The 23,282-nt window shown below is 48.5% G+C and overlaps 1 protein-coding gene across 1 annotated transcript in view; it reads left to right on the forward strand.

Moving 5' to 3' along the window:
* LOC146206903 (uncharacterized) overlaps nt 1-23,282 on the forward strand; it is a 220,557-nt gene that overhangs the window by 172,776 nt on the left and 24,499 nt on the right. The gene's annotated exons all lie outside the window — the stretch shown is intronic.

Consider the following 23,282-nt stretch of genomic DNA (forward strand, 5'->3'; position numbering starts at 1 on the left):
GCACACTTGTTTCTTTGCGCCGACTTGTTTGTTACCCTGTACAGTTTTTGCAGCTTATCTGGGGCAGAAAATATTTCTACATTCGCACGGCGTCCGATTCTTTAAGCGGTGGGATAACTTATCTAGACTTATCTAGAGCGTTTCTCAAGCACAAAGTCCGGCGGCGGTGGATGTCATAACGACCGCCTCGGGGAACATTGTTACAGTGTCTGAAAAGCGAGATATGTTCCTTGACGCACAGTGCAGACATTGTAAGCCTGATAATAATAATGTAAATCAAGCAATGTTCATCATATATATGTTCCGGGCCCCGGTTTGAAACAAGCTTTCGTAAGTCAGCGCTCGTGTGTCCCGCCATTCTATATTTGTCCTCGGCGACTGTGCCCTGTTATATCGTGTCACGAAACCCAACATGTCAAAACAGCCACACTAGTGAATTAAAGAAGAAACTTGTAGAAAGCATCTTAAACCACTCGTTATTGAAAACGATTAAGATAAGTTGTAATCGCATAGCCAGAGTTTTGTGCAGACTCAAGTTTTATGCCACATCTCGCACTGGATGGTATCTTCGACTGTTGAGTGGAGGAATTAAAATGTCTAAATTTCATCACTCACAGATGTTGTTCCTCTTTTCTCGTCCTCATACAATATCCGACTCCTTTCTACCCGTACCTGGCCAGTTTCCGGGTAGTTTCAGCAGAATGAATATGAATTGCTTCAACAGAGCTGGTAGATTGGTGGAGCCGACTCGAAACAACACCAAAGCGCACGTAATGAAAAGCGAGATTGGGTACAGAGAAAAAGACGCTGTTTAAAGCTAAAACCTTGTTTTCGTGTTCATGCTGCCCACAAGCAATCAGCAAAAATTTGAGCCAACATTTTCCTCGTAAAATTAATTCCCTTTTAAAACTGCTAGGATTACTAGTTTATTTTGTAAGCACACAATTTATATGCTTCTGCAACTTTGGAAGCGTCCGGTCGAATCGCAGTCATCTCGCTAAACATAGTCCGCCTTTCTCGATGTCGATCGTGCGTTAATCGACCACTCTGCCCTGCATAGCAAACGTACATCCAACTTTGCTGTTTCTTTCATGCGCATTACTAATTTGATGAAAAAAAACGGGTAGTGAAAGCAAATTTCAGTCATTTCTTCGCTGGTAGCTGTGTCTAAAGCGTGCGGCTTCTGCACCTCGGACACCTCTGTAGCTGTATTTAACGCTGCCCCCCAAGGTAAATTCAGCTGAAGAGCGAAACACGAAACAGAGAAGGGGATCTAGCTAGTTGTATAGTGTGCTTATCAGGCATTATACATACAGATTGAGGGCTAAACCTCAACATAGGAACGAATACACAGAGTGTGAACTGAACTGTCTACTCATTCTGGATGGTTATCCATTTTATACTATAGAGAAAAGGTCACTAGACGCGTGGGTATCGCAGCATGAGGATGAGCCAAGAACGGCAAATATTTTACAGAAGGATATTTTTCAGAAGATTGGCAAAAGCAGGGCACGTTGCTTAGAACAGTTTGCTTGGTGCACTGCTATCTAAGTGCTTCATGAGCTCATTGAGGACGAGATCTTATGCCCCTGGATGGCTCCGGTAACGCAGATAACCTCGCCCTGTGTGGATTTCCGTGACGTAGGCAGTTCGTTGCAGGCTATCCGGGCACACGACGTTTTTGTTGCGAGGCAGAAATTCGCCTTGTAGAATACTTGCAGTAGCAAAGAACGCCCCTTACATTAGTGTGCTTGGTGCTTTGCTGACGACCTGCGTAGTGAGATCATTGAAGAAGCCTTTTTAAGCACCAGATGACTCAGGTAGCGCTGATAGGCTCGCCCCGTGAAGATCTCCGTAGCACAGGCATTGCGTTGCATCATCATCATCATCATCAGCCTGATTATACCCACTGCAGGGTGAAGGCCTCTCCCATATTTCTCCAATTGACCCGGTTCTGTGCTAGCTGCATCCACTTGACCCCTGCGAACTTCTTAATCTCATCCGCCCACCTAACTTTCTGCCGCCCCCTGCTACGCTTTCCTTCCCTTGGAATCCAATTTGTTACCCTCAGCGACCATCGGTTATCCTCTCTTCGTACTACATGTCCTGCCCATGCGTTGCATGCGATGATCTTATTTCAATACTGCTGGCTGTCCGGGAACAAGGTAGTTTGATTGCGAGGTAGAAATGCGCCTTGCAGAAGACATGCAACGACAGATAACGTCCCTTAGATCGGTGTGGACGGTCCACTAACGTCAAACTGTGTGGTGAGCTCATTGCGGACGCTCTTTTTATGCCCTGTACGGTTCCGGTAGTGCTAATACTCTTGCCCCATGTAGGTAAATTTCTCTGACGCATGAGCTGCATTGCAGGCGATAATCTTATTTACAAAGTGCTGCCTGGCCAAGCGCATGGCGTTTTTGTTGCGAGGTATAAATGAGCCTCGCAGAATATCTGCAATAGCAGAAAATGTTCGTTAGATACGTACTCTTGGTGCACTGCCGTCGAAATGGGTGGTGGGCTCACTGACGACGCGTTTTAGTCTCTGGCTGCCTCCGGTAGCGAAGATAGCCTCGCCACATGTAAATTTTTGGAACGTAGGCGCTGCGTTGCAAGCAATGATCTCACCTTCAAAGTGCTGGCTGCACGGCAACACGGAGTTATTTGGCAACCTAGCGATGCGCCTCATAGTAGGCATGCAAAAACCAGAGAAACGTTCTTTACATTCGTGTGCTTAGTGCACTACCGTTGAACAGCATCCTGAGCACATTAAGGACTTTTTATGCCCCAGATGGCTGCTGTAGCGATGATATCCTCACCGTGTGTGTATTTTCGTGATGTAGGGACTGAGCTCCGTATTCCTAACCTAACCTCCTGCAACCCATTCACCGTTTCCCGTAAGGACGCCTCGCTTGCGCCAGCGCAGCAGCCCATAAGCCAGTTTTCCAAGGAAGACCACCAGTTCCATTCTGCTCGCGAGGCCACGCAAGCCCACCACAGTCTTATCGCGCTTTTGTTCAGCGTATGGATCGTATGAATTCAGCGCGGCCAAAGCCAAATGGTTGCTGCTCTGCAAGTCATAAGCGGAAGCCAAAACCAGTTGATAAGGCTTACTCAAGTTCTGGAACGTAACCATGATGGGCTCTAGCCAACCGTCTAACCTGCAGCCAAGAGCTACGTGGATCTTTCAGTGGAATAGCCGTTCTTTTGCGTGCAAAAAGGCAGAATGTCTGCTCCGCTACTCGACAGGGATGGGTCCCACTGTGCTCCTACTGCAAGAAACCCGAGTTCTAACTCTGACACTTCCAGGATATATACCTTATCAGGAACCAACCATACTGCATCGCCAGTGACCAGTGACTAGATCAGACGGCACCGTGAGGCATGGAGTAGCGTATAAAGGCAATGCAACGGTTTTGGGGACCACGCACTTTCCACATACTGAACTAAATCAGACGATGGTGTGCAGCTTACCAGGAGATCATTGGGGCCGTCCTCAAGCTGTCTCGACGCGAAGTAGTGGTTGTATCGATTAACGTACAACCTTCTATTTGCAGCAGCGTTCCAATTGATTGGTCTTGGATCTCGGGCCTTCAAAAGGGGCACGCTGATGCTGTTGTCGTTACTGGCAGTGACTTGACATGAAACACCCGGGATCGAGGAGAGACATGCATCACGGCTCAAACTACATGCGCGCGATGAATGTGACGCACTTCAGTCTTCTCGACGACCCCACCCAAGCTACCCGTGTTAGTCTGAATTACCTCCAAGGTGACACCACGACTGGCCTTGCATGGACAAGCCATCCCCTATTTTTCACTTGGGATGTGTACCAGGACACGTGGCGGAGTGACCGCACTCCTATATTTATTGCACTTTAGGACCACAGGACAGCCCGGTCTAAACGTACGGCCAGTGTAGTCCATTGGGACGTGTTCCGGAAGCAAATGGAACGGACCGTTGAAGATACTCATTGATTGATTGATTGATTGATCGATTGATTGATTGATTGATTGATTGATTGATTGATTGATTGATTGATTGATTGATTGATACTGCGGCAGACCGAGATCAGCACCAGGGTTTGGCTGAGCTTGTACAGGAAGTGCGGCAGGCCAAGGTTTTAGCTGCGAAGGAGTACCAGGTAATGGAGGACCCACCTTCTCCCGACCTTCATCTCGTAAATCTTTGGAAACAATACCGTGACGTCCTGCGTGAGTACCGAGCAAAAGGAAGAACCCATTCCTAAGGCGCCATCTGAGCTTAATTGCGGCTGTGACGCGTGATTACGGCAACAAAATTTCCTCGGATTGGTGGCATGTTTTTGCTCAAGCTTTAATGGTAACATGACTTCGCAACGCACATGGCAGCTGTCTCGCACCTGGCAAGGAAAATTAGAACGCCGTACTGCAGCAGAAACAACTGCTCTCCGCATGCGCATAACAAGAACAGCTGGCTATTCAGGCTTGTGACGAGTTTCTCCTGCAACTTGCTACTATAATGGATCCTTCAATTTACGCCAATTACTCCGAAACTCAAAATACTCCAATTTGCAATGTACCAATTCGCCAGGATTTCGGTCAACCTTTTTTACATTTCTGAGCAGCACACAGCTTTAGCAACGGCAAACACCACCAGCTCACCGGGACCAGATGGGGTTACTGTCTCGGAACTTCGCAACCTGCCGGACGTCTATATTGAGCGCCTCATCGACGCCATACACAATATTTGTACGACATGTACATTTCCTAGACCCTGGAGCGAATCAGTTTCTATACCGATTCCTCAGTCCGGAAAGCCACCCAGTTAATTCAGCAATTTGCGGCCAATAGCACTGACCAGCACTCTGTGCAAGATTATGGAACGCATGGTCCTGGAATGCCTTGTTTGGCTTCTAGAAATGAACAGCGTGTTTCATCCTCACCAAACAGGATTCCGCCGGGGGCTAAGCGCCCAGGACGTGCTCCTCATGCGGCGGCATCAGGATCTTGACGTGCACTCGTCGGTGCAACCGAGAACCGTGGTTGCCGTAGATGTCCGCAAGGCATACGACTCTGTACCCCATACAGCCATCATCGAGAGCGCCAAGTTAGTTGGAGTACATGGCCCTCTAGTTACGTTCATTAAGAACTTTCTTGCCCACCGAACATACCAAATTAATGTAGGCGATCATGTTAGCAATCCAATGCCCAACAATATCGGCGTACCACAAGGAGCGGCTCTTTCGCCCACATTATTCAATGTTATTCTGGCGAGACTTCCGCCGCTTCTGGCGAAACTTCCGCTGCCATTCCGTCCCTGCGACAGGCTCTCTGGGTGAACAAGAACACTCTCCAACAAGGCCTAGATACCATCGGAGATCTCTTAACAACCATGGGCATGTCTGCATCGCCGGAGAAGACTGAATACGTTGTAATTCTGAATGGTCGACTCAGGCAGGCGGAAGCAGTCCGAATATGAATTCTAATGGCGTATCTAGACCAAGACAAAAAGGGCACAACATTTGTCAGTAAAGTAAGGTCACAGGGCAAGACGCGCTTACGCCTCATTAGCAGAGTAACCAGACTCCAGTGGGGTACAAATGAAGAGATCTGCCAGCTTATTACAGCCCTTCTGAACTCCCGCATCATGTATGAATACAATTTTCACATCCTCACACGAAGACAGTCTGAAAATCTTGAAAAGCTCAATCGAGAAGCCATCCGCATTTTCACGGGTCTGCCGAAACACACACCTCTCAAAGAGCTGTACGCGCACAGCGGCATGAACCTGCTTGCGGAGATTGCTGAACAGGCAAATATTGCCCAAAGGGATCAGCTAAGCTGTCCCGCAGCTGGCCGATACATCCTAGAGGGACTTCGTATTGCGCCAAAGACGTTCGCTCTTCAAATGGTTATATGTATCTGCCTTGGGCCCCGGCAAGTTCGCTGACTATGGGGCTATTGCCTCGAAATACGGCTCCTCGCTGTGGCAACACGGAGCGACGCAAGCGTTTCGCTAAGGCGCATAGCCGCAGCGTAGGGAACAAACCAACGGATACTACCACAATAATATTGATACGGGGCAGAAGGCTAGCACAGGAAACCACAGCAGGTGATGGGCAAGTGTTCACAGCAGAGTAGAGCAGAACACAGCAAGTGTTCAGGCAAGTTCCAACGGTTTCTTCAGCTTTATCTTCCCTTCGCGTCACTACTGTTGATCATCCTCTTCTTCAACATCCAGCGACGCAGGGCATATATGTAACATAACCCCCCCCCCCCCCCACGAAAATCGCAGTCTCGGTGCGCATTATGTCGAACTACTGCAGGTGTAGTACGGCTTCATTCGGGCGACATGAACGATCTCGGTACGTGGCATAGCGGACTGTTGCGGCGGATGCACAGGGGTGATCTCGTATGTCACAGGAGTGACTGGCCGTAAGACACGGTAGGGTCCTGCGTAGCGTGGCAAGAGCTTCTCACACAGCCCAACTCTACGAGCGGGAGTGCAGAGCAAGACGAGAGAGCCCGGAGAGTAGTGGACCTCGCGGTGCGAGAATCATGGCGGCGTTTCTGGGAATTTTGGGAGGAAGCTAGTCGGCGGCGAGAAATAACCCGTGCGGCGTCAGCTCGAGATATGGCGTCACGAACATAGGAGCTGGCATTAACGGTGGGAGGCAGTACGCTGTCAAACGGAAGGGGAGGGTCGCGGCCGTATAGAAGATAGAAGGGTGAGTAGCCCATTGTGTCGTGACGGGAGGAATTATATGCGAACGTTACAAACGGCAAAGTAACATCCCAGTCACGGTGATCATCCGATACATACATTGACAACATGTCCGTGAGCGTGCGGTTGAGGCGTTCGGCGAGGCCGTTCGTTTGTGGATGGTAAGCGGTGGTGAAATAGTGCTTAATGGAGCAGAACCGGAGAATTTCGCCGACTACTTGAGCAAGAAAGCAACGGACACGGTCAGGGAGCAGCTGGCGTGGAGCACCATGGAGCAGGATGACGTCATGGAGAAGAAACGCAGCCACGTCTGTTGCACAGCTGGTGGGTATCGCTCGGGTGACAGCGTAGTGCGTAGTATAATCCGTGGCCACCGCAATCCATTTATTCTCCGACGAAGAGAGTGGGACAGGCCCGAGGAGATCAAGGCCAACTCGGGAAAACGTGTCTACTGGAATGTTAATCGGCTGCAGGTATCCAGCAGGCACCACCGATGGCTTCTTCCGTCGCTGACACCAGTCACGAGAAGCCACGTAACAACGAACAGAGCGATAAAGGCCCGGTCAAAAGGAACGGCGGCGGATGCTGTCGTACGTGCGAGATAGACCAAGATGACCCGCAGTGGGCACGTCGTGCGATTGCTGTAGAACGGTGGCGCGCAGGTGTTCGGGGACTACGAGCAGAAGCTCGGCGCCATCTGGTGGCATATTCCGCCGGTATAAGGTGCCGTTGTGGAGCACGAACAAAGCAAGGGTAGCATCAAGGTGATTAGTGCTGAGGCGATTGATAATGCTGCAAAGCTGGGGATCTGAGCGCTGTTCATGGCGAATGTTTAAAAGGTCAGAGATGGCCAACACACATGTGTCATCGTCACACTCGCTTGTGGGTGGTGGATCTACCGGGTTGCGGGAGAGGCAGTCGGCGTCAGCGTGCAACCGGCCGGACTTGTGGACGACATAAAAAGTGTATTCCTGAAGGCGGAGGGCCCAACGCCCCAGGCGACCAGTAGGGTCCTTCAGCGTAGAAAGCCAACATAAGGCGTAGTGGTCTTGTGATGACGGAGAACGGGCGGCCAAACAAGTAAGGGCGAAACTTTGTAATGGCCCAGACGAGGGCTAAGCACTCACGTTCAGTGATCGAGTAATTCATATCAGCCGCAGAAAGGAGGCGACTGGCATAAGCAATGACGCGAGTGCGACCCATCTGCTGTTGGGCAAGAATGGCACCAATACCGTGACCACTGGCGTCGATGCGTACCTCCGTTGGTGCTGAGGGATTGAAGTGTGCCAGGATGGGTGGGTTGGTGAGGGCCGCAATGAGCGCAGAAAATGCTTGAGATTGTTCTTGGTCCCAGCAAAATGGAGCGTCGTTCTTCAGAAGATTGGTGAGTGGACGAGCCGTCTCCGCAATGTTGGGGACAAACCGCCGAAAATAGGAACAAAGGCCTAGAAAACTGCGCACGTCACTGGTACAGCGGGGTGAAGGAAATTCACTTACAGCACGTATTTTGTCTGGGTCGGGTTGAACGCCAAGTGCGTCGACCACGTGACCAAGCACCGAGCCTAGTGGTTAGGACGTCCGTCTCGGCTGCGGGAGGTGGTTCGTTCGAAACCCGCCGCCGCACACCCACCGGTAAAAATGGGTACAAGCGTCCCCCGGCCTGGCGCCCGGCTCTCACAGGGGTGTGCGCTTGGAAGAGGCTCCGCAAACCCCGCTGCGCTCCTTCTGGGGCAAAATAGTTTCGAACACTTCAGCCTGCAAAGGTGGTTCGAGTTACCGTGTTTCACGGGGTTCAAAATTGAAAACGAGTCGTGTCCTGCACACGCGAAAACTCAGAAAAGCCTTGTTTCAAGTGCGAAACGCTTTAAGCCAGCGTGTCGAAAGACGTAAAGGTTCACTGTCACTGATGAAGTTCTCTTCTCAGAGATCACTGCAGTCCCATGGCAAGTCCGGTATTGTGGCCATGGTAGTTTAAAGAATCTTTTTCCCTCGAGCACCTTGAGTTCGCGTCGGCCGAAGCTACACTTCTTCGAGTTAAGCTGAAGGCCAGCTCTTCGGAAGACTCCAAGAATGGTCTCAAGGCGATGGAGATGGCTCTCGAAGGTCGAGGAAAAGACAAGAACGTCATCGAGATAACATAAACACGTCGTCCATTTGAAACCGCGCAAAAGAGAATCCATCATGCGTTCGAATGTTGCGGGCGCATTACACAGACCAAAAGGCATCACCTTGAATTGGTACAGGCCGTCGGGCTTGACGAAAGCGGTCTTCTACAACCGTAGGGCATATATGTAACAATATATACTGAGGAGGAGGAGGAGGAGGAGGAGGAAACAAGTTTATTCAGCGCATTACTAAGCGCCAAGAATGTCCTGAGCCAGGGTCCCCAGGGCCAACTGATATTTCAGCTGGTCAGATGCTAGCCAAGCCCGCCACGTTGAGGGAGGGTGTAGAAAGTGCGCTTATTGAATTGCGCCAGGGCATGAAAACATGCAATGTTCTAAGTTGCATATTTTCAGAACAATTTGGGCATGCGGAGGAATGTCTTTCGGTATAGAAACGATCGGGCAGGAGTAAGCAGTGTATTTAGTTGCATGCGTCTACGAATGCGTATTTGCGTGGTAGTGAGAGATTTATCAAGAAGAGGAAGTGTACCAAGATTTTCTGTAAAATTGGCATAGTGATGTAGAAACAAGTTGCGCACAGAAGGACACACACAGGAAAAATAAACACAGGGAGGCAGAAAGAGCGCAATTTTTTTTTTTAGCCTGCATTTATAGGCAGTGTACACGCATGCCTACAAAAAGATAGGTGCGGAAAGAATGAGAGGGCAAATCACAGCCTGTGCGACAATCACCCAAAGCCGCTCAAAAAATTCCTTTCCAAATTGTACAGGGAAACAGAAGTGTCACTAACACAATTATCACCTTTTTTCTTGATATGATACGCCTCTAGAATTTCACGGGCTACTTTATCATTGCTCAAGCCTAGAATTCTAATGCTTGTAAACACTGGTTCACAACCGACGCATGCAGTGCAATGAGCAGGCAAATTTGCTCCTTCCTTATTTCTAATAGAATGCTGGTGCTCCCCTGCGCGTTCATTGACGCAGCGTCCTGTCTGGCCCACATACACACGTCCGCACTTGAGTGGGATCTGGTACACAACGCCCGTGGCACATTCTACAAATCTTTCGGCATGTTTAATATCGCATGCTCTTCGTCGAGCGCCTTCCGCACTGATCTTTGGGCATAACCCTGCGAGCTTGCGTGGAGCTGAAAAAACCACAGGGATGCCATGCCTGTTTGCCACTTTTTTTTATGTTGTGGGCGACCTTGTGCATATATGGGACGACCGTAGTCTTTCTTCGGGACAATCACTCCGTACTGTTGGCGCTGTTCTCTTTTTTCACCTTCTTAAGAAGGTTCTCAGCCACAGCTGAGATGGCCTCACAGGGGAAGCCGGCCGAAATCAGCCTGTTTATCTGGTTATCAAAACTGGTCTTGATTGCATGCGGGCATGACTTCGTGAGAGAAGATTCTAGGCACGAGCTGGCTATGGCTCTCTTAACTATCTTAGAATGAGCAGAATCGCAAGGAAGGAGCCCTTGCTGCGCTCTTGGAGCGTAGTGCCAGCAGACGTGATAAAAACTAAACTCCAGGCTAAGATCTGAAAACTGCAGCGCACCTTTCGTCGGAAGTTCATGCGTAAACTTTAGACCCTTCCCATAACGTTTAAAAAGAGTTAAAATGCTATTCACTGTATGAGTGCGAGTCAAAACTCAGCCGGTGTGTCAGCAGACAGCTTCATTTCCTTGCTAGAATTTTATTTCCAAGCCACCTTCATTTCTTTTAACGATGACTTTTATATTCAACGACAAGGCATTTGCATTGGATCCTGCGTTGGACCGACCCTTTGCAATATATTTTTAGCCGCTATTGACCAATCCCTGAATCAGGGGCTTACTAACCAGGGGGTACTTAGGGTGTTTAGCTACGTTGACGATTTTTTAATTGTTTTATCTAAACAAAAAATTTTGACTCGCACTCATACAGTGATTAGCATTTTAACTCTTTTTAAACGTTATGGGAAGGGTCTAAAGTTTACGCATGAACTTCCGACGAAAGCTGCGCTGCAGTTTTTAGATCTTAGCCTGGAGTTTAGTTTTTATCACGTCTGCTGGCACTACACTCCAAGAGCGCAGCAAGGGCTCCTTCCTTGCGATTCTGCTCATTCTAAGATAGTTAAGAGAGCCATAGCCAGCTCGTGCCTAGAATCTTCTCTCACGAAGTCATGCCCGCATGCAATCAAGACCAGTTTTGATAACCAGATAAACAGGCTGATTTCGGCCGTCTTCCCCTGTGAGGCCATCTCAGCTGTGGCTGAGAACCTTCTTAAGAAGGTGAAAAAAGAGAACAGCGCCAACAGTACGGAGTGATTGTCCCGAAGAAAGACTACGGTCGTCCCATATATGCACAAGGTCGCCCACAACATAAAAAAGTGGCAAACAGGCATGGCATCCCTGTGGTTTTTTCAGCTCCACGCAAGCTCGCAGGGTTATGCCCAAAGATCAGTGCGGAAGGCGCTCGACGAAGAGCACGCGATATTAAACATGCCGAAAGATTTGTAGAATGTGCCACGGGCGTTGTGTACCAGATCCCACTCAAGTGCGGACGTGTGTATGTGGGCCAGACAGGACGCGGCGTCAATGAACGCGCAGGGGAGCACCAGCATTCTATTAGAAATAAGGAAGGAGCAAATTTGCCTGCTCATTGCACTGCATGCGTCGGTTGTGAACCAGTGTTTACAAGCATTAGAATTCTAGGCTTGAGCAATGATAAAGTAGCCCGTGAAATTCTAGAGGCGTATCATATCAAGAAAAAAGGCGATAATTGTGTTAGTGACACTTCTGTTTCCCTGTACAATTTGGAAAGGAATTTTTTGAGCGGCTTTGGTTGATTGTCGCACAGGTTGTCATTTGCCCTCTCATTCTTTCCGCACCTATCTTTTTGTAGGCATGCGTGTACACTGCCCATAAATGCAGGCTAAAAAAAATTTGCGCTCTTTCTGCCTACCTGTGTTTATTTTTCCTGTGTGTGTCCTTCTGTGAGCAACTTGTTTCTACAATAGTATGCACCAACTCGCCCAACAAGAAGTTCTTCTAAACTACTTGTCATAGTGAATGTTGATTTCTTTTTTGTAGTGAAAAGTAGTGTCCCACGTGGGTGGATAAGACCAGGGAATCCCAGGCGTCCGGTGTTGAAGTTCGCGGGCGAGGCGATGCACTGCCTCATTGCCTAGGATTCCAGCGTGACCAGGAATCCACCTTAGTGTGACAGTGTTGGGACGTAGTTTGGTGAGAGCTCTGTGTAGATTATCCTGCAGTTCTTCAGGAATGTGACCTTTATGAATGGCGCGTATAGCCTGTATTGAGTCAGTGTATATGGTATATCCCGAAGGGTTAGGGCGGTGCTTGTGCTAGGTCTTTAATACTGGCGCCTTTTGGCAGGGTCTCGAGAGTCGCTGTAGGAGGAGGATCTATGAAGGACCGAGAGTATGCGTCACTACATCGCTACATCTCTCAATTGAGTAAGCAGCCGCTCCAATGTTACTTCGTGATGCATCTGTGTAGACGATAGTGGAATATGTTGGGTGAACATCATTGGAAACGCGAGCAGAACGCCTACCTGGGTTAGTATCGGGTGCAACATTTTTTTGGAATGGGGGTTACTCTTAGGTTATCTGGGAGCAAAGAAGGACGGATAATTATAGGGAGGTCGATAGATTTGAGTGCAATGTGCTGTAGTATCCAATGTCCTTGTTTTGTGCTAGAAAGACGTGCCCTTTGCCAGTCTCGATGTTGTTGTAGGAGGTCTCCCAGGGTCAAGAACAGCCCCGTAGAGTATAGGCGCTCCGTGGACATATGTACAGAGACGTTAAGAGGAGCCTTGTACAATATATGAAGCGCAACTTCAATCTGATGTATTTGGCGACAGGTTAGAGTAAGTTAAGGAACTGTATATAAACTTTTGCTAAGTATTAATGCGTGGACAAGCTGCCTGACTTGACCCCCGCGTAGCCCGGCATGCTTATTGACTATGCGGCGAACTAGTGCATAAACTGATTGCAAATCTTAACGGTTGTAGATGCATTGACCTGATTAGATGACTCGTGGATATGAATTCCACGGATTCGGCAGGACGATACATTAGGGATGGGATGAATTGCCACTGTAAGATTGATTAGCTGGTTATGTTGGCATTGTTAGCAAGTTTTTGCAAACAGCAGCAATTCGGATTTTTAAGGCGCGGGCAATAGCCTACTTTATCAAGATAACTTGTTGTAGGGTCTCCTCTACTGCTCCAAGACACTCATAAGTGCACCAGAGAGTAAGGCCGTTTGCATAGAATGTATGTTTTAGGTTTGGTATAGACGCTAGAATACGAGATAGGGGAACCATTCCAAGATTAAAAATTGTGGATGACAGAGTAGCGCCCTGAGGAGTACCACGTGTGAGGGGAAAAGAATCAGATATAGAATCGGACAGACGGAACTTGGCCGTGCGGTCGCGGAGAAATGCTGTGAGGTAGCCGTACATTTTTGGATCATAGCCATTAGAGGCATTGATGTTTAATAGATAATCGTGTATCAGGTTATCAAAAGCCTTACGCACATCAAGGGCCACTATGGCTTGGATCTGGTAACAGGGCGGAGAGTCAAATTCGTGCATGAGGAGAAAAAAGAAGTCCTGAGTAGACACACCTTTTCGGAAGCCAATTTGTTGTGGGAAAAGAAATCTGTACATTCAAGAGGAGCGTCGAGCCGATTGAGCACCATTAGTTCCATGGTCTTTCCCAGGCATGATGGTAAAGAAACTGGGCGGAGGTTTTGAAGCAGTTTGTTTGCCTGGCTTTGGAAGTAGGGTATTAAGTGATTGTTTCCAAGATGCTGGGGGGGGGGGGGGGGGGGGCGGTGCTTTCTTCCCAATGTAAGTTTATAGTGCTCAGAAAATGTTCTTTGTCCTTGTCAGAGAGATTTCGAATGAGTGAGTACATAATCTGGTGTTCACCTGGGACTGGCTTCCGCTTTAGCTGTTCTGGTACCCAACCAAAATCCCAGAGGATAAACGGCTCATCGAGTTCTGTATTGGAAGCACCAGTGTACAGAGGATAAATACTAGGTAAGGTAGGAGGAATGTAGAGACCGCGGAGTTGGGTTGTTAAGACATCCGCGTCTAGTTGCGAACAGTGCTTCTCGAGAGTGGGAACAGGAGCCGGGTGAGGCCCGAGGAGTTCTCTAAGTGCCAGGCTGCTTTTTGATTTAGTGCGCCGTTTATTGTGTTACAAATTTTGTTCCATTGATTCGTGTCAAATGTAACGAAGTGTTCTTAAACCTGTCGCGTCAATTCGGTGACACTCTCAGACAGGCGACAATTATTGGGCTGAGTGCGAAAGGTGCGCAAGAGTCGTTTCCGCCTTTTCGAGATGCGTTCAAGGTAAGGGTCTGAATTGTCTGATGGGGCTGAAATGGAACTCTCCTGCGTAGCTTGTTTCTGCGCATGCTTGAGTGCTTTTGTCCAGCTCTGAAGACTGCCAGTAGTATGAAAGGTGTCGTGAATAGTGCGAAAGGTATTCTAGTTTGTGTGGGAAATTTTACGTTTACGCGGTCGGGTATGGCTAGGGACAGTGATTTGAATAATGTAATGGTCGCTGAGCAATTTTTCATTTGTAACCTGCCAGGTGACATCTCGCAGACCACGGCCCACTGTGAGGTCTGGCATGGTGGATTGTTCGGGCCTGTAACCTTGCCGCCTCTTACAATTTTTGTTCGATTTCAGCATCGCTGCCTTTGTTTGTCCAAATGGTAATGTCATCCGCATATAGGCTGAATTTTATGTCTTTTATTTTCTTTAGCTTTTTTGGAAGCCCACGCTTGGCTATGTTGAAAAGTGCGGGCGATAGCACTGTACAATATGCAAAAGAGAGGGGCATGAAATGTTGATCAGAAAAATCGGAGTTGTTTATATTCAATCCGAAACACCTTAGGCAAAAAGAACAAGTGGACGTAAATATAGAAGTGGAGGGACCAGCAGACCCGAAAGTCGAGCAAATGTCCTCCAAACGAACGGGTACGGCGGAGAAATTATAAAGAAACGGGAAGGACAGGTCATACAAACGACAAATCTTATAAGGAGAATAGCTAATAAAAAAGGAGGCCTTAAGGAAAGTAACCTATTAAGGCTCATACAAGCTTTCGTAATAAGCAGGGTCGGGTATGCAACGCCATACTTAGACCTGAAAAAGGCCGAAAAAGACAGGATCGATAGCATGATCAGAAAATGCATTAAAAGAGCACTACACCTCCCGGCAGGTACCTCCACGGACAGGCTAAAGATGCTGGGAATACACAACACCTTAGATGAAATAATTGAGGCAACACTAGCTACACAACAAAGAAGGCTAGAGAAAACTAAGGGTGGAAGGAACATATTGAGGGAAATAGGTATACAACCGAAGGAATACTGGGACACGACAGAGGAAATGAGAGTGGAGGTCCGGAAACGAATCTATATCCCCCATTACCAAAGAACATGCACCCTGAATATAATAAGCAAAGACGAGAGAAAAGGGCCGAAACACAGACACGGAGATTCGAGACAGAAAATTCAGGTAGAATTGCATATGTAGATGCTGCATACTGCGGCAAAGGAAAAATGAATGCAGTCGTACTCAATGGCAAGCGAGAAATGGTTACAGCAGTTTCTATAAACCCAAAAACGATACAGACAGCGGAAGAGGCTGCAATAGCACTGGCTCTTGCTCAGACCGAGGCAAACTACATAGTCAGTGACAGCAAAAGTGCAATTAGGAGCTACACCGCTAGAGTAATAGCAAAAATTGCGGGTAGAATCCTCGATCAAAAGCGAATAGAAAGAGACGTCACCCTTGTTTGGACGCCAGCCCACGCAGGCGTGCCCGGAAACGAGGCGGCACACAAACTAGCCCGAGATCTCACACACCGGGCTGGAGGAGTGCCACCGGAGCAAGGCAAACAAGAGGACCTGATTAACTATAGCGAAATAACAATGCACTACAGATTGAGCAGGAGGGTCCTACTACCACCAGCACGTTAGGCAAAAAGGAAGCATTAGCATGGAGAAAGCTACAGACAAATACATACCCGAACCCAGTTCTTGTCAACCATATATGGCCAGAATTACGATCAGACCTATGTTCACTATGTAAGGAAAGGAGATCTCTAGATCACATAATATGGGAATGTGCAAAGTCACCAGGCAGGGCTAAAACTATAACTAAAGACGCCTGGGAGACCCTTCTGCGAAGCTCAGACCCAAGAGCCCAAAGAGAAATTGTTCGACTGGCCGAAGATGCCGCCGGAGTCCAAGAACTACCGGCCTGCAACTAAGGCGACTGTCCCACCTTCCGGGTCTAACCCCCGAAGAGCGGGATAGTCACTCTTTTGGACGAATAAAAGTTCTCTCTCTCTCCCGAGTAATGGAGTTTGGGGTATGATAAACAGTTAATTGAGCTGCGTTTAATGCGTCGTTGAGTATGCGGCCAGGTCGGAAGGTGCTGATATGGCAGAGACAATACTTCTTGTGATATCTGACAAGACAAGACAAGGGCTATATATAAGCCGAGGCATCCGTTAATAAAGTTTCACTTCCACAGCCGAGTTGTTCTGTCGTGATCGAAGAAAGACAAAAACGCAAGCAGCCAGGAACGGAAGTAAAACTTTATTAACGACGCCTCGGCTTATATATAGCCCTTGTCTTGTCAGATATCACATTCTTCCCTTCTTGGTGAAAAAAAATGCCATTTAATTTTTACACTGCTTCTTCCTGTAATCTTCTGTAGTATCTGTCGGGGGGTTTTCGCACACGAGTGCTTCGTCGGGGTAATGGTGCTGGTGACTGGTTGCCAGTAGAATTACGCTCCTCTACTTCGAGGTTGGACCCGGTCGTGTTAAGCTCCAGATTGCCTCCTCCTGCAACTGTTGGTAGGTCAGGTGGCGGTCTCGGTGACGGCTCATCGTCAGACTGGCTCGGCTCTGGTGCGGTTTCCCGAGTTTGATCCCTTGAAGAAGGTTGGGTTTGCCCCTCGCTTCCATGCCTTGGCAATCTGGAAAAGACCTCTTGAGAAGAGAATTCTTGACAAAGACCTTTTTGAACTTCTGAGTCACCCAGACTGATATCTTTATTCCCTGGACATGGTAACTGCGTCGCATTATTGGTGGCTTCATTCCACATTGTAGGTTGTCTTGGCCGTAGGTGGTCAACGTGAGTGAACTGTAGTCGACCTTGAACTTTTATCATGTATGTGACTGGACTGACAACTTGTTCGACCGTACCTTCGTGCCATGACACAGACTCACCTCGTGTGGTCTTCACGTATACTTCATCACCTACGGAGAAGGATTCTGCGGGTCCTCTTCGGTCGTTGCATTGTTCAGTGTCTCTTCTGAGACGCTCAGCCATGTCCCCTGCAAAACTTGGTTTTAGAAGGGACAATGTGATTCTGGGCAAACGCTTCAGGAAAACTTCAGCAGGTGTACGCGAAGTGATTGAGTGCGGAGTGTTTCTATAGAAAAACCGGAACTTGTTCAAACGTTCTTGTACTGTACTATTCATCGCTCAGAACCTGTTTTAGGAGAGCTTTCTTAGTTGTTCTCACCAGTCGCTCTGCGGCACCATTCGAAGCGGCATGATACGAAGGGGTCCTTGCTTGTTTGATACCTCTTTTGCTCATGAAATCTCCAAAGTGTTCCGAAGTGAGTTGTGGGCCAGTGTCGGTAACAATTTCTTCAGGGAAGCCGTAGGCTGCGAACAATGTGTCCAGCTTTTCCAGTGTCTTGGCCGATGTCGTTGATCTCAAGGCGAACACTTCAATCCACTTAGAGTACGCGTCTACCGAGACTAGTAGATTTACGCCGTCTTTTACAGCAGTCAACGTGAATCATATCCCAAACTTTTGTTGGATACCTCCAGGGTTGCAGAGGCCCTGCCGACTTTGCTGAACGGGTATCTTGACAAACTTGACAATTTCGAACAGTTTCTTTTGTTTTTGTCGAGTGAAGGCCACCAGACGTATGCCCTCGCCAGGATCTTCATGCGAGTCATCCCTGGGTGAGCTTCATGTAGCAACGAGAGCACATTCGCCTGCAAGGTTTCTGGCACGATCACCCGATTGCTCTAAATCAAGCATCCCTGTTCTGCAGACAGTTCATTTCTGCGTAATAAAAACGGTCGCAGTTCTTCAGACCAATGCTCTGGCCATCCCAAACGAAATATTAAAACATGTGTTAGTAGGTAGTCCCGCTTCGTTTCCCGAGCGACTTCTTTAGCTGTTAGCGGGGTTGCATCAAAAACAGCTAAACTCTCCGGCTCGCCGTTGCTTGAAGTGGTCGACAACGGTAGTCGTGATAGTGCGTCAGCGACTTCCATTTTCTTGCCGTTTCGAAACTTGCGATTATACTGATACGCTGCCCACCTCTGCATCCGTGCAGCTGCTAAAGAAGGCAGCGGCTTGTCACGCCCAAGACGTCCGATAAGCGGCTGATGGTCTGTGTAAAGAGTGAACTTGTGTCCGTACAAACAGCGATGAAACCGCCGCAACCCAAATATGAGCGCGAGCGCTTCTTTTTCACCTTGAGCATAGTTTCGTTCGCTACTTGTTAAAGTGCGTGAAGCGAATGCGATAGACCGCTCAGTTCCGTCTGGCATTTCATGGAAAAGGACAGCTCTCAGGCCGTCAGATTCGTCAGATTCTTCGTCAGTCTGTCGCTTCCGCGTAGTTCACCGGACGGGTTTTCTTTCCTTGGCACATCGATTGTAAATGCCCAGTCTTCGCACATGCACGGCACTTCGCATTGCGATACCAACACTAGTCTGAATCATGGCCTTTTCCGCAGCGATAGCAAGCGTTTTTCCGCGACTTTCCTTTCTTGCTCTCTGACGGCCTGGCTTTTGTGGCGAGCGTTCATCGAACAAGATTTACGTCAGGCAAGCGTTCTGCTTGGAAATGCAGGTTTTGTTTTTTTTTTTGCAGCAAGTTCTTTCTCGAACACTATCTTGCACGCTTTCTCAAAGGTTAAGTCTTCCGTTGCGAACGATATCCTCTGAGTCTCCTAGTCGCGCAATCCTGCCACAAGCCGATCACTCAAGGCATCATTAAGGAACGCTTTATACTCGCAATTACGCGCCAGATGTTTAAGTCCCGTCACGAAGTCCTTAGCACTTTCACCTTCTTGCTGCGTTCGCTTGTTAAACTTGCAACGCTCAGCGGAATACTCGGAACTGTAGTGCTGTTCTAGTACCTTCTGTATTTCTTCGAAGGTCTTGTCAGGAAGTAAACTTTTCTTGAGCTCCTCATAAACTGCACTGCCTACTATGTTCAAGAACAACCTCAACTTCTTTGTCTCCGGAATGTGGTTAAGTGCCACAAAATTTTAAAACCTCTCAAAGTACGACTTGATATTGTCGCTTCTTGGGTTTAACTCTGGCACGCTTCCGAAACGTTGCGGAGCCACTGGCATTGACAATGAAATGCTTGCCTTCTGTTCGAGGTCCGGTTGTGCGTTCCGCTTCCGTCGCTGTGCGTTCCGCTTCAGTCACGGTGCCGGTGGTTACTTCGGAATCGTGGTATCCAATCCCATCCTCGTCGCCAGTTGTTCTGTCGTGTCCGAAGAAAAACACGATCGCAAGCAGCCACGAATGGAAGTGAAACTTTATTAACGGACGCCTCGGCTTATATATAGCCCTTGTCTTGTCTTGTCAGATATCACACTTCCCACAACCAGTCAGTGACACTGATGTCCTCAAGTGTACCTGGCGGTGACGTTGGTCGATGTCACCTATCGTGTGGTGAATGCATCCACACTGCCCATCGTCGATGACGTCGTAACAGTGGAAGTAGAGCTTGCAGCCCTTTTAAAAGCTGCGCAGTGGGTCCTACAAACATTTTCAAAATATGATTCCAAGCACTGACTCTATCCCTTCACGGACTCGTCTGGCTCGTATGAAGTGTGCAGACGAGTGATTTGAGTCCGTCAACGTACCCTAAAATAACCGGTGATTTATTAGCGAAATTTGACGACCTCATTTTTAAGCTAAACATTAGAGCGACGATTTCTTGTGTGCCTGCGCACGCAGGCAATGAAGGTATCATCATCATCATCATCAGCCTGATTATACCCACTGCAGGGCGAAGGCCTCTCCCATATTTCTCCACTTAACCCGGTTCTGTGCTAGCTGCATCCACTTGACCCCTGCGAACTTCTTAATCTCATCCGCCCACCTAACTTTCTGCCGCCCCCTGCTACGCTTTCCTTCCCTTGGAATCCAGTTTGTTACCCTCAGCGACCATCGGTTATCCTCTCTTCGCACTACATGTCCTGCCCATGTCCATTTTTTCTTCTTAATTTCTACTAGAATGTCGGTAACTTGAGTTATTTCTCTGACCCACTCTGCAAGCTTTCTATCTCTTAATGTTACCCCTACCATTTTTCGTTCCATAGCCCTCTGGGTTGTCCTCAACTTAAGTAGAACTCTCTTGGTTAGCCTCCACGTTTCAGCCCCATAGGTCAGTACAGGCAAGATGCAACTGTTGTATACTTTCCTCTTGAGCGACACCGGTAAGCTGCTAGTCATAATCTGCGAGTGCTTGCCAAATGCGCTCCATCCCAATCGTATTCTTCTTGTTATTTCCTTTTCGTGGTCCGGATCTGCGGTTACTACCTGTCCTAAGTAGACATATTCGCCTACTACTTCCAGTATTTCGCTACCTAATGTAAACTGCTGTTCCTTCCCGAGGCTGTTGAACATTACCTTAGTCTTCTGCATATTGATTTTCAAGCCTACCTTTCTACTTTTCCTGTCTAGGTCATCAATCATTATTTGCAGTTCATCCCCCGAGTTGCATAGAAAGGCAATGTCATCAGCAAATCGCAGATTACTGAGGTATTCTCCATCTACCCTTATCCCTAACTGCTCCCATTCGAAGTCTCTGAATACTTCCTCTAAACAAGCTGTGAATAGTACTGGGGAGATTGTGTCTCCTTGCCTAACACCTTTCTTTATGGGAATTTTGTTACTTTCTTTATGCAGAACTATGGTTGCTGTGCAGCCACTATATATATCTTCCAGCACTTTCACGTACGGCTCGTCTACCCCCTGATTTCGCAATGCCTGCATCACCGCCGAGGTTTCAACTGAGTCAAATGCTTTTTCGTAATCAATGAATGCTATGTATAAGGGCTTGTTATATTCCGAGCATTTTTCTATCACCTGATTGATGGTATGGATATGATCGATAGTAGAGTACCGTTTCCGAAACCCTGCTTGATCCTTTGCTTGATTGCAGTCTAAGGTTGTCCTGATTCTATTAGCGATTACCTTAGTAAATACCTTATACGTAACAGACAGTAAGCTGATTGGTCTGTAATTTTTAAGGTCCCCTTTCTTGTGAATGAGGATAATGTTTGCATTCTTCCATGGTTCCGGTACCGTCGATGACACCAGGCACTGCGTATACAGGGTGGCCAGTTTTTCTAGCACGATATCCCCCCCGTCCTTCAGCAAATCTGTAGTTATCTGATCCTCTCCAGCTGATTTCCCCCTTTTCATAGTTTCTAGTGCTTTCTTGACCTCGTCCTTCGTCACTGGTGAAACGTCTGACTGTTTTTCCCTACCGCCAATCTCATTACGGTCCTGACTACTTTGGCTACTGTAGAGATCTGTATAGAACTCCTCGGCTACTTTGACTATCTTTTCCATATTAGTGATGACGTTGCCCGCCTTGTCCCTTATCGCATACATCTGGTTTTTGCCTATGCCCAATTTCTTCTTTACCGCTTTAAGGCTTCCCCCGTTCTTTACAGCATGCTCAATTTTCTCCATGTTATACTTCCTTATATCGGCCACGAGAGTATATCGGCCCCGCTGTTGACCCACGAGGTAACGAGTGGGTCAACAGCGGGGCGCGAGCAGCAACACTCAAAATATCAACCGCGCCGAACGCACTTTCCACCATAGCGAGTACCAAAACCTGCCTGTTGGAAGCCTCCACCTTCAAACCAATCGCGAGGAAGCGACGGCGCAAAGCCCTTGAGCACGTGCTTAACCTCTTCGACGCACACATTGCTGAGCCTCCTCCCCGAGCTCCCATGCCCACACCACCGCATCGCTACTGCTCCCTGAATGTCAGGCTCAGCATTCCGGGCATTAAGAGCAAGCGCAGCACCCCTGTCTGCGCTTTAAGGCAGGAAACTGCGGCAATAATCTACGAGGAATTCAGCGGTAAAACGCTTCTATACACCGACGGTTCCGTCTCGCGCGACGGCGCTTCTGCAACAGCGGCGTGCATTGTCCCAGCTCTAAACTTGAGCAGGCAGTGCAAAATCCCCTATCGCGCGTCCTCCACAATTGCAGAGCTAGCGGCCCTGCATTTGGCGGCGGATATTGTCCTCGAAAGACAGGATATTAGCGACGCTGCCATCCTAACAGATTCTCGCGCTGCTCTTATGCAGCTGAAGAATGACAGGCCACTGCCAGCTACTCGCTCACTGGAGGCGAAAATCCGAGCAGCGGAAGCCTACGGCAAAAGCGTCTGCCTGCAATGGCTCCCCTCCCACGTTGGGATTGCAGGCAACGAAGCAGCAGACGAACTGGCCAAACGGGCGCATAACAGCAATGCCCCCGATTCTAACGCGATCACACGCTTTGATGTGGCGCGTCTAAGCATATTCTACAGGGCCAAACAGAAGCACCCTGATAGCCGCGTCGCCTCAGGCAATGCGCCACGGGTCCTGCATCACGCGGATTACGACGCCACTGAGCGATCGAGCATCCTCAAGATGCGAATTGGATGTGTTTGGACGGCAGAGCGCCTGAGCAGACTACGGGGAATCGGCTCCGCTCTATGTCAGGATTGCGGAGCAGTGGAAACACTCTCGCATCTGCTATGTGATTGTCCCGCACTGGACGCACACAGGCGTACTCTTCAGGATGCCCTCGGCAAACTCGGGATGCCGTCGGCTTCCTCAAACGATATTTTATTCCCTAACGCATCGCGAGAAAAAACGCGACGCGTACACGGCTATGTCCTCAAATTCGCCGAGGACGCGCGCATTCTTGCGCGGCTGTAAAGCCATGTTTACCTTTTTTTTTTTTAATATATTCTACTGTTTTTTATTTGTTTTTTTTTTTTGTATTTTCTACTTTGTCTTACTATTCTCTACTCTACTCATCTATTTCCAACTGAAATGCACACCTTGTGCCTCTACCACGCGTCCCAACGCGTGCTCTCAGCCCGCTTTACGCCGGCTCCAGCATTCTGGCGACCTCCCTCGCTCCTCGGGGATTGGCGCTCTCAACGAGCCAATCAGCTCTTGCGCTCCCCATAGGTCCGCGCGCCGGTCATTCGGCCGCCGGCTCTTCCGCACTTCGTGCGTGCGCTCCTGGCGCGGATCTGCTCTTTTCCTTGTCTTTGCCCTCCTTGCCACTACCACCCCTTCTTTTTCTTTAATACCCATTCCCCGCGTGGTGCAACGGCGGTGAT

Source organism: Amblyomma maculatum, chromosome 1 (assembly GCF_055883805.1).
Source record: "Amblyomma maculatum isolate TAMU_Amacu chromosome 1, ASM5588380v1, whole genome shotgun sequence".
In the NCBI taxonomy this organism is placed as follows: Eukaryota; Metazoa; Arthropoda; class Arachnida; order Ixodida; family Ixodidae; genus Amblyomma; species Amblyomma maculatum.